The sequence below is a fragment of the Pseudonaja textilis genome, chromosome 3 (assembly GCF_049901715.1).
Source record: "Pseudonaja textilis isolate UNSWEBS1 chromosome 3, rPseTex1.2, whole genome shotgun sequence".
In the NCBI taxonomy this organism is placed as follows: Eukaryota; Metazoa; Chordata; class Lepidosauria; order Squamata; family Elapidae; genus Pseudonaja; species Pseudonaja textilis.
In genome coordinates, this window is record NC_141992.1 from 164,029,892 (window position 1) to 164,045,353 (window position 15,462).

The 15,462-nt window shown below is 37.8% G+C and overlaps 1 long non-coding RNA gene across 1 annotated transcript; it reads left to right on the forward strand.

Annotated features, from left to right (window-relative positions):
* The first annotated feature begins 34 nt into the window (after positions 1–34).
* On the forward strand, positions 35–3,499 carry LOC148126392 (uncharacterized). The gene is made up of 2 exons (XR_015743214.1): positions 35–528; positions 2,830–3,499. It is a non-coding gene; the product is annotated as an uncharacterized LOC148126392 (long non-coding RNA).
* The last annotated feature ends 11,963 nt before the right edge of the window (positions 3,500–15,462 follow it).

Below are 15,462 nucleotides of genomic sequence, written 5' to 3' on the forward strand. Positions count from 1 at the left end.
TAACCTGAAGCAGCTCCGCCCCGCGCGCTAAACTGACCCGGCGGCCACGTGAGCCAAGCCCTCTGATGATGACACAAGAGTGGCAGCCAGGCTCAACCAATCGCGACGCAGAGCTGGAAAAGCCGATCGGAACCTCATTGGTGAATGGAGAAAACGTCGAGGACGTTAAAAGTTCGCCTGGGCGTTGTCGTTCGCCGCCGGGAGCGGTAATCGCCTGGAACGTGGCACTGGAGAAAGTGGGCTGCGGGGTGGAGGGCGTGTGTGGGTAGGGGGAGGAAGCCTGGCTTTGGGTCGATTGTCACGAAGGTGCGGCAGTTTGGCCGAACCGTGCTTGTTGCAAAGAGAAAGAAAGCGGAGTTGCAGTTGCTGCAGCACATCCAATTTTATATCTTGTCAATTACACTTTTATTTAATCGATTGCGAATCTGCGTGCAGCCTACTCGGAGAGCGTCCTGCTCTTCCGAGGACCCAGGACAACTAACAAAATGAAAATATTTCTGAAAGTGAAAAACAGCGATTAACAACATGGTAATATTATGCACGGTGGGGCCATGCGTAAGGGCACCAGCGTGCCTACCGCCCTTGTCCTACTGTTCCTATTCATCCATTTATTCGTACTCATTTTTTATGTATATACTTATACCTGTTTATACTTATATGTTTATATGTTATGTTCATACTTATACTTGTTTTCTCATACATGCTTGACAAACAAAGTAATAAATGCTTGGCGAAAGAGGAATTTGCAGATTTTCCTAGCTGAGTACATTTTGACAGAGATGCAAACTTGAGGCGCTGTGGTCTGTGGCTGGAAGGCATGCCATATGTCTCTTAAAATGAAATGGAGGATTTTGAAAAGAGATTTGCTCCTCCTTTAACTAACAGTAACCCAAGGCAGATTATTTAGTGTCAGCCTTAGTTTACTTTGCACCAGTTACAGCTTTCAGATTCTTCAAGACACCAATTGTGGAGAAATTTACCTTCTGGCTTGGTGAATAAAGCAGAAAAAACTACAGGTAGTCTTTGACTTATAACAGTTTGTTTAGTGACTGTTCAGAGTTACAACAGCACTGGAAAAAGTGACGTATGACCACTTGTCACACTTATGAATGATGCAGCATCACCATGGTCATGTGGTTTACATTTGCATGCTTGACAACTGACTCACAATTATAACAGCTGCAGTGTCCCAGGTTCACACGATCCCCTTTTGTGACTTGACAAGGAAAGTCAATGGGGCAGGCAGATTCACTTACAACCAGGTTACTAATTGAACAACTGCAGTGATTCACTTAACATGCATTTCTAAGGAAAGTCGTAAAATGGGACAAAACTCACTTTAAAAAGTTCTCACTTAGCAACATAAATGTTGGGCTTCATTATGGTTGTAAGTTGAGGACTACCAGTATTTCAATTTAACTTTCTTCTTCCTGACCTGAACAGCATGGGGAAACAAGGTTGACATGAGCCATCTTCCAACAAACTTGGGTAAAGAAAAGATGCTTTATTTGCTGTTTGACTTAAGGTCTCAGCTGAATGACATGCACCTTATATACCTTAGTGTGCCATCCAATATGAGACCTTGAGTCAGATATCAATTAAGAAACCTTGACTTTACTTAAAGTTGGATGGAATATTGCTTGTGATATTATATAACTATGACTATGTAAACACATATTCAAACAGATGCCCTCTTGATTTACTCAGATGTAGATTCATAAATATGAGGGAAACCTTGAAATAGAAGGATGATAGGACATGGTTTTACGCATGTGGACTTGGAACTAAACTAATAGTAATCAGTACTATGCATGGGGCAAAAGAGAACATAAACCATTACTTTTGAGCCGTATCTCTCCTAAGATTTCTATTTGCCCAATGTCAAAAAAGCTGCCCCAATGCTAATAACAGCTGTACCTCCTAGATTAAGTTGGCCACCCACAACAAATTCTCACTGCTGCCACCTACCACGATCTATTTATGAAATTTGTGCATGCCTGGGGTAGAATAACTAATATTCTAGAAGATGAAAATCAAATTCAAAATTGTTCAATGAAAGTAATGGACAATATAATGTGTAAGAGAGATTAATGTTTAATAGAGATTAAAGCAACATTTTAATTTAATTGCATTAAATTAATAGATTTAGAGCAGGAGACCATAGCAAAAATACTTCTGAAAAAGATTTTATACTAATAACCTATTAGAAACTCGATATGACTCAGCAATGTGGCTACAAAAAGCACAGAGAGAGTTTGGGTAATGACCAAGTTGCTGGACTAAAAGCCAGGAGACAAGGATTTCTCGTCTTCTCTTAGTCATGAAAGCTTACCGGACCTTGTTCTTTGTTGGTGGGGGGGGGATAGAGAGCAGCAGGAACATTAGATGTGTGCTTCCTTGACAAGAGAGTGATAACAATTTAATATGAAAATGTTAGCCTGGATGAACAGACATATAATTTCCAAGCACAGGAATCACTGTTCTACTTCATTTGGCATTGTTCACACTCATCTTTAATATTGAGTCTATAGTTCAAAAATTCAGATAATGTGGAAAAAGTTCAAAGTAGGGTGATGAAGGTGCTTGAGGGACTAGAAACCAAGTTTTATGATTTAAAGTAGTGGCCCCCAACCTTTTTTGTGCCACAGCCCGGTACCGGCATCACAAAATGATCCACGGCCCAGTACCGGCATCAGCACGCATGACCAAGGCAAGGCGAGCCGAACGACCGGCCAGCCAGCCGTCCCCTGCTTCTCCCCGCCACCTTCAACTCCTCCTTTGTACCTTTTTTGTGCTTTTTTATGCTTTCTTAATCTCCTCCGCCATCAGGATGGCTCTTCATTCAAAGCCGCCCCCCCTTCGATGAAACTAAGGCACGAGGATTCCTTCAGGACCCAAACGCCGCTTTCCAACCGGAAAAGCTCACCCGGAAGCACTTTCTCATCGAAACAAGATGGCGGCGCACAGCAAACCGGCGCCCCAGTAGAAAATGATCCATGGACCGGTACCGGTCCGGGGCCCGGTGGTTGGGGACCCCTGATTTGAAGGAACTAAGAATGTTTCGTTCATATTGAGTCCTTGGTGCTCTCTGAGCTTGATTATTTTCCTGCAGATATATGACTATGTAACCTTCTTATTTAGCTTAGCCTCTAAACATCTGGCTGACTGTGCACTAAGCGTAATAAATGAATATGCTCAAAATGGCCCAGTTTCATAACTCAATTGAACATTTGCTATGTCAAGTGTACTCTTTCATGTCGTAAGTCTTTCAAAATATAAAGCAATTTTTCTTTCCTTTCTTAATACCCCTACTCCTACTAAGAAAGAGCTGGTAGAAGAACGTATAAGAATTACTTGTAAGAAGATCAGATATGATACTTCAAAACAAGTATTAAGATACCTTTTACAGTTCTGTAAAAAAATAGGGTGAATGGAGAAAAAAGACTTTGCCAAGGAAGCACTGAAAGTCAGGATGTTTAAATTTAAATTAAAGGGTTTTTTTAAAATCTCAGGAACAGACAAGCAATTAAAATAATTCTTTGTAAATCAAAGCTTTCATTGTAACTATTCTGTGGATTAAATTGATGCTTACATTTAGACAGGGAAGAGGACTACAAAAATAGTAAGTACATAGTGGAAAAATTGATCCATTTCAATTAATTGGTGATTACGGGAATATTCCATGATGCAAAAGTATGTCATATGTGTTCAAAATTTGGTTTCCTTGTTGAAGAAATAGTCCCGCATTGCCTGAATCAGGGGTGTCAAACTTGTGGCCTGTGGGCCGGATGCATCATGCACTGGCCATGCCCATACCCAGTTTAGTGAAGGGGGAAAAAAAATCATACTGTGTCACGTGACAATACTAGTTTGACACCCCTGCCCTAAATCAAGCTACAGAAAGCAAACCAGTTACTGTTCAATTGAATTTGTCCTTTTAGTACTGTTGAAATCAGAAGAAAAACTGCAATGTATTCAGACCTCTCTTTAATGTTTTAGGAAAATTCCATCCACAGTTTAGTAGATAATTAACTTCTATCCTGAAGCGAATGCCCTTATATAAGTTAGGTTTTCTTACGTTCTTACCTTGTTTTGCTGTGGGTGAATTTAAATAACTATGCAATCTTATAGTAGTTTAAAATACAGTATTTTTAATGTAAAAAACACGGTACAGTTTAAATGTTTATTCCGCACAAGGCTTCATTTTATTCACAAATCATATAATCTTTAACTTTAAAGTATTTTGTATATATAAGGAATAGTTGAGGAAGTACAAATCTGTTAGATAATTTAGATGTTATCAAAAACTCTTCAGTGGCCTAATGGCAATTGAGGTGGGTTTTTTTCCAAGCTTACAACCTTTGTACTTTGTCAGTATCTGGTTAATCTGAAAACAGGATTGGCAACTATATCTGTCCTAGACTTTATTCTTTAACTTTATTCTTTATTTAGGCACCAAGAATTTAGATAGTTGAGATTCAAGTGGTTTGGACTGCCGCAAGCTTTAGATTCCAGGACTGCTTTCAAGGCTTTGGCCTAAAGCCACCAGTCAATTCTAAGCAAAGCACAAAGTGACTTATTTATGCAAATTTTGATCCAGTCAGTCAGCATGTATTTTGAATTAAAATGTTATTAATTTTTATGGAATTGCATTTAAGAGTAGAACAATGCAGATTACCAGTAAATGTACCATTACTACTTATTTGTTAGAATATTATTCAGATTCATAAGAGATAGTTAAGTTGTAGAAATAAATTCTCTTTGTACCATTTTCCCCTTCCAAACAAAGAAAGCTTTGGTGAAGATACATTACACTTGTATACAGAATTCTCTCTGCAGATTTTATGACAAATGATAAGCAGGAATGTCACAATGCTTTGCAGGAATGCCCCTCATGATTGACTGCACAGCACACCAGCATTATATAAGTTCAGAATAAAACACCTGTGACTATTTACAATGAGTTAAGCAGGAGTTTTAATCATTAAGAATATTAACATCTAGATATGCAATTCAGTCTAAAGGTTAACTATTCCAAATACAACTCAGAAGCTGTAATGAAGCTATACATAAGTTGCTGTGATAGGGTTCAGAAAAGTAGCTATGCATTGCTAGAAATGTATTGTTAAGCCTGACCATTACTCTGGGATGATTTTTATATTTTGTTTTGTTTTAAACAAAATCCAGGTATATTATTTTAACTTGAGAAAAAATAAAGAATGTCTTAATCTTTTCTCGTATCACAAATATTCTACTTAGAAATTCCTTCCAAACTGTGCTTCCCTTCCCTTTGGAAACTATGAAGAGTCGTCTTCTCTCCTTGGCTAACTTCCCTGTGCAAGTGTTATTATGCTTACAAAAGGGAAAAGAAAGGGACAAATCCCAGTGATAAATGAGTCAACACATAAAGATTGGGTATGGCCCATGGTCATACGTTTGTTATTTCAACATTGTACACAAGCTCAACTCATGCTGATTTCATATTTTCTTGACAGTAGGACAGAAGCAGTTGATCACTGTTTTCTTCTTTTTGTATTTATTTCTCAACCTAACTGTTGGTCTGAGATTTTCTTGAGGTGTAACAAATATTCTAAGCAGATCCAAATCAAGCAGATCTGAAATCAGTGGTGGACAGATAAGCTTTGTTAAAAATGTTTCCATCATTTTGTTTATTAACTCCACTGTGGTATAGATTAGATACCCTACTAATTAACCATAAAGATGATTGGTGAACTAATATATTTTATAGGATAGATAATGCAATTTGTGTACTATGAAAGTGAAGAACATACTGTATTATACCTGGTTTAAATTTCATTGAACTCAGATTATAATTGGTTTCATAACAATTATATAGAAACTTGTTATGAAGGACTTACATATATAGTCTATGCACTTCCTAGTTTGTCCAGTGACAACTGTCAAAGTTCTTATTCAGTGCTTGGAGTCTGTGAGGGCCTGAAGGGAGAAAACTGGCTGCAGTTCAATCTTGACAAGAATCAGTGGTTTTGAGTCCCCTAGATCTTGTGTATTGTCTTCTTTAACGCTTGATGGGATAGGACTCCCTCAGACAAAATTGGTGCACAATCTGAGGCTCCCCTATACTGATAGTTGCTACTCAAAGAACAAGTCATGGATTTGGGGCCTTTGTGTGGATTCATCTTGTGCATTAGTTGTGCCATTCCTGGACTGAAAGGCTCTGCTCTCATTCACTCACATCTTAGTTCCTGGTTGGATTATTGCAATATGGTCTATGTGGTCCTGCCCTTTAAGAACACTTGGAATAGAGATAAATAACATCTATGTAGTATTCAAAAGAGGCAATCAAAAAGCCAAAAAAGAAACAAAAAGAGCAAAACACCTATTCAACAGCAGTCAATACTCAGCTGATATTAGCCCCAAGACACTACAACACTAGACCAACAATCAAGAAGTAAACAATACCCCAATTAACGAAATACTAACTCAGACAAACAGGAAACAGCAGCCTAATCAAGGAACCAACACAAACACTCTAGGGCAAACCGCTAACATATAAAATGGGAACAATTCCCACTCCCTTCTAACACTGATGATGTTACCTAGTTTGGTAATAAAACTGCAAAAAACAACAACCAAGTTCAGAGAGCACCAATAAAATCACAGTTCAAAATATGAGATTTTTCATTGATTAACTCTGATCAAAATTGGCAACACCTCTTCATTTATGGTTGTTTACAGGAATTTCTGAGTCTTGTTGAGTGCAAAGGGCAACCTAGAGAAGAATTTGCCATTGTAATTTTCATTTTCCATTTTAGAAAAAAATGTAGGCTGATAAATTTGGCTCTATATTATAACTGCTCAGCAGAGGTCAGTATTGTTGCATGACAGAAAAGAGAGACTTCTTTGAGTTCTGAAATTGAAAGTAGACTTTCTCTTTGAGAAAGAATGAAAGGAAAGTTTGAGCTGTAAAATGTTTACTCTGAGCTGATCAATTTTCTCAGGGTACTGTATTCTTTTAACTCTAGAATAACAATTTTGAGCAACTGAAATCTAAGTACTTATAGTTAGATCTTGTTTCTAGGTCCCCTTTTGAATTTTTAATTATACATGTATTTCACGTATTATACACGTATTTCATCCTAAAAAATCCCAGAAAATATCTACAACATATACAATTATAGGAATTAAAGTGATTTTCTTCCATTGTTTTAAAGTAGAAAAATAGCTTGTTTCATTCATTATGTTAAATCATAATATAAGTGGACTTAACATACTGTACTACGCAGGGGTGGGATTCAATTTTTTTTAACAACTGGTTCTGTGGGCGTGGCTTAATTGGTGGGCATGGTTTAGCGGTCATGTGACTGGGTGGACGTGACTGGGTGGACGTGGCTTGGTGGTCATGTTATTGACTGGACATGGCCAACTCAACATCACTCACATCAAGGCACGCATCTCCTCGCCTGGCCTCATGACTGTGGGGATGCTGCAACAGTCGTAAGTGTGAAAAATGGTCATAAGCCACTTTTTTCAGTGCCATTGTAACTTTGAATGGTCACTCCACACAAGCAAAGTACCAGCAAAGGAGGGAAAAAAACCTCCAGAGAAGTTCCTGAGACAGGAAGTCTAGTCCTGCCAAGAATGTAATAAGGGTTAACAGAGAGGCAGTTTCTGTAAGCAACACCAGAATGTTTCATTCCTGCCTTACAGGATTAGGCCAGTAATTTCTTCTAACAACCAGTTCTCTGAACTGCTTAGAATGTTAACAACCAGTTCTAGCGAATAGGTGCAAACCTGTAGAATCCCACCCCTGGTACTACATGAATGAGGTGGTAGGAAAGCTTTTTGCACAGCTCTGCTGTAATATGCAACCTTTCCTGGATCATGACTCCCTATGCTCAGTTACTCCGGTCCAGGTCATCTCTCATCTGGACTACTGCTCTACATGGGAATACCCTTGAAAACTATTTGGAAACTTGTGCAGCTAGTGCAAAGTGCAGCAATGAGAACAGTCTTTGGGGGTGCTGGGATGGCCCATATAACACCCCTGTACCGTGAATTTCACTAGTTACCAGTCTGCTTCAAAGTGTAATTCAAGGTGTTGGCTGTAACCTTTGAAGCCCTTAATGGCATAGGTCAGGGCTACCTGATGAACCATCTTGTCCCAGGCTTAGGATAAGCCTGTCCTACTTGTGCAGGCAGATAGGGCCTTTTTTGAATCCTATAAGTCAAAGAACTGAAACCATCAGGATTCAGAAGAGCCTTCTCTGCTGTAGCACCTGCCTTTTGAATATCCTACCCTCTACCACCTACCACCTACCCTCCTATCAGAGCCTGAAGACCTGACTCTGTCACCTGGCTTGGAGAACAAATGTGAGAGTCGCATGCTAGAAGTGGCTGCTGGACTGATGACAGACTCCCACCCACCCTGCTTTGTTCTGTATTCTCCACTCATCCATCTTTTTGGTTATATTAATGTTCATTGTGTTCTTTTTCATTGTTTATTTTATTCTGTTATTTTACTTCTGTTTATACTCTTTTCATTTCTTCTTTTTGTTGTTGCAATCTACGTAGAGTAGCAAGAAAGATGGCAAATAATTTTATTTAGTTTTAGTTTGGCATTTCATTGGGCTATAGACATATTGCATTTATCTGAAAATATAACAACATTCAGTGTAAGGCAATTCTTATCCTCCCCAAGATTAAAACAATAAGAAATTAAGATTTGAAATGATAAGAAAATATTTAAAAAGATTAGTAAGATTAGGGAAAAAGAAACCATAGTGTTTTTATCCAAAATTCTACATCAGTGTGCATAAGTTTACATGCCATGCAAATCTAAATCACATGTTATAACTTAGTGTTATACATAAATAATACCATTAATAGAATACTACTCAACAGGGTGTGGAGTGAATTTCTGGAAGATTTTCTAAGTAAAACTGTACACATCCCTAAGGTAGGATTATTGTATCTGATTTGCAGCCTGATACATATGCAGCTAATATATTCTCGCTGCAACTTGATTAGTTTTCTGACTGGTATCTAGTGCTCACCTGGTTTTTTATATCTTAGACATAAAAGCATTATCATAAATTATAATTGGTTCTCAAAGGTGTGAGAAGTTAAATTGACTCTCCATATATATTGCTTTATATAATTATACTGTTACCAAGAATAAAATATTCAGACCAACAGAAAAATATAGACCTGCTTTGTGGACTCAGGAATGTAGGTAGTACTTACGTTTTCTCAATTTGCTTCTCCTTAGTGAACCATTGCTTATTTGCTTAATTTTTTTCTAGATTGAATAATGCAGAGTGAACCATAAATTAATCAGACATAGTTTAGCCTAGCATGCTAGGCTAAAATGTTCCTTGCTGTATTTGGCATTGAGGGTATTGTGTGAAGGCAACCACAGAAGGAAAGAAAGGTGAGCAGTAAGACCCTATGGATCCACAGTGATGCAAACAGCCTTCAACCAGAAGATTTTCCCTCCTGATTCATTGTCTCCAAATTCTAATATAAGACTGTGATATTTAATTTATCTATACTTCATTAGCTGGGGAAGTGGAGGGGGACGTACAATAAAACTTAATACTTTTTCATATTTATTGTTACATGTTCTGTATATTAAGTTGGAAATGACAATCTGTGATCTCCAAATTACAACTGTTTTGCCATCAGCCATTTAACCAGTTACGGTGAGCTTCCACAATACGTTAGAATGAAGCCCACAGGTTACCCACTTCTGCTATAAAGGCACCCGTCGCCTTTCCTCCACTTCAGCATTGAAAGGCAAAGATTAGAATTGCTCACGCCCAAATCAACAAAGGATAAACTAATGTCCCATTCTAACATCTGGCTCCATTTACAAAACTTAACAGGAGTCATAGCTGATCTGCGTTTAGTAGCAGCTTTAGGAGACTGACACATCACCAGGTTCACATATCACACTGAGCTATAGGTTGTGGTTTAAATCTCACAGTGGCTGGGTTCGCATCTTGTTCAGCCACCTGTGTTCAGTGAAGCAGAATGGTCACAACTAGGCATTAACCACTATGTAGATGACAGTCAATATTTCTCCCTCCGAAACATGGCATTAGTAATTGGCTATGGACATATCTTCCCACTGAACACAAGCAATGGAATATAAGGATGCAACCTCTACTGCCGACTTCATCCTCAGATCTGCTCTGAAGAAGTCAGAACCATGGCAAGTAGAACATCAGCATGCATTTGTTGTCTAATGAAACATTATGCAGAAATCATTTCACTGATGAATAGCTACAGTGAACACCAACATGCTATGATATCCCATTATACCTTTCTGTAACATCTGAACGCAGTCCTTGCATCTAAAGACAGCAAGTTAGCCAAGGCATCACCGAGCTTTTATCATTCTGCACTTCTCAGTGTCTGCCACCTGAGGTAATTGTCTACTCTGCCTTATGGAATCAGCTACTGAAATGGTTTTAATAATCTAAATATGTATGAATGGTAGATGGATGATAATTCATCTTGGCACTTGCACCATTTATCTTCTTAGAAAAAGGAAGGCTGGGATCTTGTATCCATTTTTTTCTGGGAGTAAATTTCATTAGCATCTGAGTAAATATATATTAGCCTCCAAGCTACCAATGGTTTTAGCATACTGACTGTGATGGATATATTCCAATATTTTTCCCTGGCAGTAGAAATAACTTTTTAAAAATCAAGAAATCAAATATGTTATACCTGACTGACTCATACAAAGCTGAAACAGCTGGAGGTGCTTGAAGAAAATCATTTATCGGAAGAGGCCCATTATCATTAGTCACACTAGTGACCAACTGCACCATAAACTTAAGCAAACCTCATGAGCAACATATGCTCTACTTTCCTTTCACTGGTGATTATTGCAGCCGAATGTACTTGCTAAATTAGAGAAGGAAGAGGGTGTTGTCTGTCTTTGAGAAAAGCAGATAGACAGAAGACAAAATATGCTTTGCATCTTTTCATTTGTGTCTTTTCCCTGTATGGCAACTCTGAAATTAAAAAAGTTTTTTTGTTAGCCAGAGTTCCTTTTCTACATTTAACCCATAAGTACACATGGAAACCACATTCTGTGGCTCTATAATCTCAGTAAACTGTTTGGTTTTGCTATCGTGCTTTGTGAAAATGTAGTCATTGTGGTTTATTACCATGATTTATGGATTGGGGTACAAGTGCTTTAATTAATGTGTAAGTCATTCATGCATCCAGCCAGTGGAATATTTATCTGAACAGTGGGAAACAATGGGAAACTTGATCTTAGAGAAATATCTGAGGTATCTTTGGGACTACTTATCCCAATTGTTCCTCCCTGGCTCCTTTCTGCGGCAATGTTGAGACAGACCTTACAATCCCTATTCCTAACTCCCCAAGTGACAAAATTCCTTCAGAAATTTGAATTTCCTTAACGCTGTTGGGATTTAGGAAAGGCCTTTCCATTAACCCATGGGGGAGGAACTATGAGAATGTTCCAGTTGCAATGTAGTTTTTGTTTCTCTGATAATATTATGGTTCCAGATAATTTAGTAATGGTATTTTATATGTATCATATGATTAATAGCTCATTATTGTAATTAGAGTTATGATTTTAATTAGATTTACAATTAGAATATGTACACTGCAGGAATGATAGTGATTGCAGCACCCTATAAGCTAAGAAAGTAAATAACGCATCTGACTCACCAAGCTCATCATCCATTCCAGTAAGATTCCTTCTCCTGATCAAAGCCCTCTTCTTTAAAACCTTGTCCCCTTTTACCCTTTCTATCCAAAATGTTGTTTGAGATAATCTCTCTCAAAAGTGGTCCCAGCACCTTAAACTAATTCCTCCCTAAGCTTGATCAATAGTTTGCTTTTTCCACCAGGAAAAATGGATTCTTGGGAATCTGGGTTCTCACTTGCTTTCTCTAAGAGAAATAAGGAGAAACTTTCTGACAGTGAGTACAGTCAACCAATGGAACAGCTTGCCCTCGGAAGTTGTGGGAGTGCCATCACTTGAGATTTCAAGAAGAGATTGTCAGAAATGGTGTAGGCTCTCCTGCTTGGGGTGGGGGTGGACTAGATGACCTACAAGGTCTCTTCCAGCTCTGATTATCTGTTATCTGTTAAGAGGAACGGCAACACAAAGAAGGCCAGCTAACACAGATCACATAATGTTCATGTCACACAGCTTTCTTGCAGTGCCGCCTATGTAACTCTCTGTATTTTCCAAGCTAAAACAATTGATTATTTATTTACTGGTTGGCTGGTTTATGGATTTTATCAATCAGTTTCTATGGCCTCCCAACTCATCGCTCCTCACACGATTTTTTGTGTTATCTCCTGCTTCTTTTCTGTTGATTGATGGTAGGTTTGAATGAAACAGAGGTGTGTTGTCAACCTCATAGTGATCCCAGAAAACTTCTAAATCCATATTAATTCATATTTCATAGCTACTTACAAACATCCTGGACAAAGTAATAAGAAAAAAACATTTCTAATCTTTCTTTCTCCCTCTGAGACTTCATTACCAACAATAAATTGTTTCACATTCTTAAAAAGCAAGGCTCAGTGCCACTCAATGGAAAAGAAATTGACCATAAATAAAAGCAAATTAACTTTTATATATCTACTGAAATGAACATTAAATACAGGAAACAAATACTACATTGATTTCTTCCTGAACTCTAAAAAGCCATGCCAAACAAAATATATTCTACTTGATTCTAAACCAGATCATATATCAATCATGTTAAGTAACACATTTTTCCTTGGTTTTAAACATGATTCTATGTTCATTACTTTTTTATATGCCTTTGAATCAGTCTTGACTCCTGAAGATTGCCTGGACTAGTCCCTGCCATTTTCTGGGCAAGATTTTGGAAGCGACTTTCCCATTGCTTGTTTCCTAGGGCTGAGAGGGAGTGACTGGCTCAAGGTCACCAAGCTGGCTTTGTGCTTAAGATGGAACTAGAACACACCACCTCCCAGTGTGCAGCCTGATACTCCACTCTGACTCTATATTAATCCAGATTTATTTCAAATCAACATAACACAGCCATAATTTGGCTATCATTTGAACTGAGATACCAAGTTAACCATTATTTTAACTCTCTTCCATTCTCCAGAATAAAGTCTGTTATTTCTCTCCACATGTATAAAAATCCTGTGTAGGGAAAATAGTGCAATCTTAAACAGATCTAGTTAGAAGGAAATTACACGGACTTGGCTCATTCATTGCATTCAGTCATGATCTATTTAAAAATTAAAAATAAGCCATGGCAACCTAAGATAGTATTAAAAACATGATCTGCCAGCTATAATAGTTAGCTTCATGTATCAGTATAATGAGGGGTGTTTTTTTGCCTTAGCGTGTCTCTGGGTTTTCATGTAGCTACAGTATATAGACACTCCAACAAAATAAAGGGAAAGAGGGAAGCACACGCTTCATGAGCCATTGTTATCTTTTATTTTCTAGAAAGTTTTCTTACAATAGATAAGCTATATAGGAGAAAAAAGATGGGGCATAAGACAGAAAAAACAATTAGTAGAAAGAAGTGATTTCATGCAACAAACAAATCATTGGTTACAGTATAGCCCATCTGTCATTCAAAATTTGAAGTTGTTATATTCCATAATCACAACAAATCCTATTTTACAAACTTTGTGAAAATGAAGGTACATAAACATTGTCTTTCATTATTATTCTCGCTATTAAGTTATCATTACATATACTGTAGTACATATAAAAATTATATAATTATATTTTTACTCAATTTCAAACATTCAATTGTGCTCCTAAGAGGAACATTAAAGGTTCCTGTCTGCTAATAAAAGCACCATATGTGTTGTTAGATAGTGAGAAATTAAATCACAGTATAGCTTATCATACTCTCAGCTGCACTATGAATTGTGAGTATTCTTATTTTCCATGAATTTGTCTAAATGCTTTTAAAGCTATTCGAGTCCATGACCACCACTGTAATTCTTACTGTATATACTCTCCCAGAAAATGATTTGTTCAGCTTTGTTTAAGCATGTTGGATTAACCAAGATATTCTTCTATGTAAAACCATTTATGTTTATTGGCTTAGCATGTTGTTACATCAATTGCAATTGTTTCAAAAATCATAAGCCCCTGCAAAACCCAAAGGGTTATTGTAATGAAATGTGAACCAGACGTTGTGCTAATGAATTCCAAAGTCTGGGTATGCTATTGTGAAAAGAATTATTTCCTGGTACCTGTTCAGACAGTCAGGCCATTTAATGTATGTGTATGTGTATGTGTATATGTATACAGTGGTAGCATTCAAATGATTTAACAACTAGTTCAACCAGGGTCAGATTGGCTGTGTGGGAGGCATGGCCATCCCTGTCCTCCGGCTCTGTCACACATGCAGGACAGCCCTCCAGCGATGGCCAACTTGACCCTGGGTAATCAGTTGTTAAATTATTTGGGCACTTGGTAACCAGATGCATTTACAACAGTTGCAGCATCCCAGAGTCATGTGATCTCCATTTGCAATCTTTCCAGCTGGCTTCCAACAAGCAAAGTCAATGGGGGAAGCCAAATTCACTCAATAACTGCATGCTTAACAACCATGCAAATTTGGGCATGTCTCACTTAACAACCTTGTTTAGCAACAGAAATTCTTGTCCAAATTGTGGTGGTAAGTCAAGGACTACTTGTACTGGATTTCAGCTGCAAATTTCCCTATTGTCTATATTCTAGTTGGGTGGAAGCTGCAGGGATTCTGTATTTCCCTTCCATCCTTTGGGAAAATGTCATGGTATGTACATGGCATATACCAACGTCTCAGTCCAACGCTGGAAATGAAGGTTCAGTGGTCTTAACTTCTTAGTGCCTCATGATTTATAAGGGGGCAAAGGAGTAAAGAAAGAGTGAGAGATGTAATGATTTACCGTGTATACTGTCACTCTGCCTGCTCTTCTCCTAACGGCTTGCTACTCTTCTGTTTTTGTTCCCAGATACCAGTGCACAGAAAATATGGTCTCTGACTCTTTCCCATGTGGAATGTAGCTAACTTATGTTAGTCTTTGCCTATCTTTATAATAGATTTTTTGCAAATAAATTTCTGTTATAAAACCTGCTTCACTAATCATTACACATGCCAAATTTCCACCCTCAGTGGTTTTCTCTCATCCAGAACTCATCCATTTGCAACACCTGATGCCCAGATAGATAATCTTTTTCATGACATCTAGCGATTGCTGAGATTTTTTTGCCATCTAGATTTGGTAGAAATAAATCTTGCTTTTAATAAGGGCAGGATTTTTTTTTCAGGGAAAAATACTTATAAATCTAACATTGTCTCTATCTGATGGTTTAAAGGAAAGGTTTATACCCAATCCACTTATAATTCACCAGCAATATACAATAAACTGTAGTTGAATGTGCTGTAAAACTTCTTTATGAGCACTCAGAGGGCAAAAAACAGTTTTATTGTT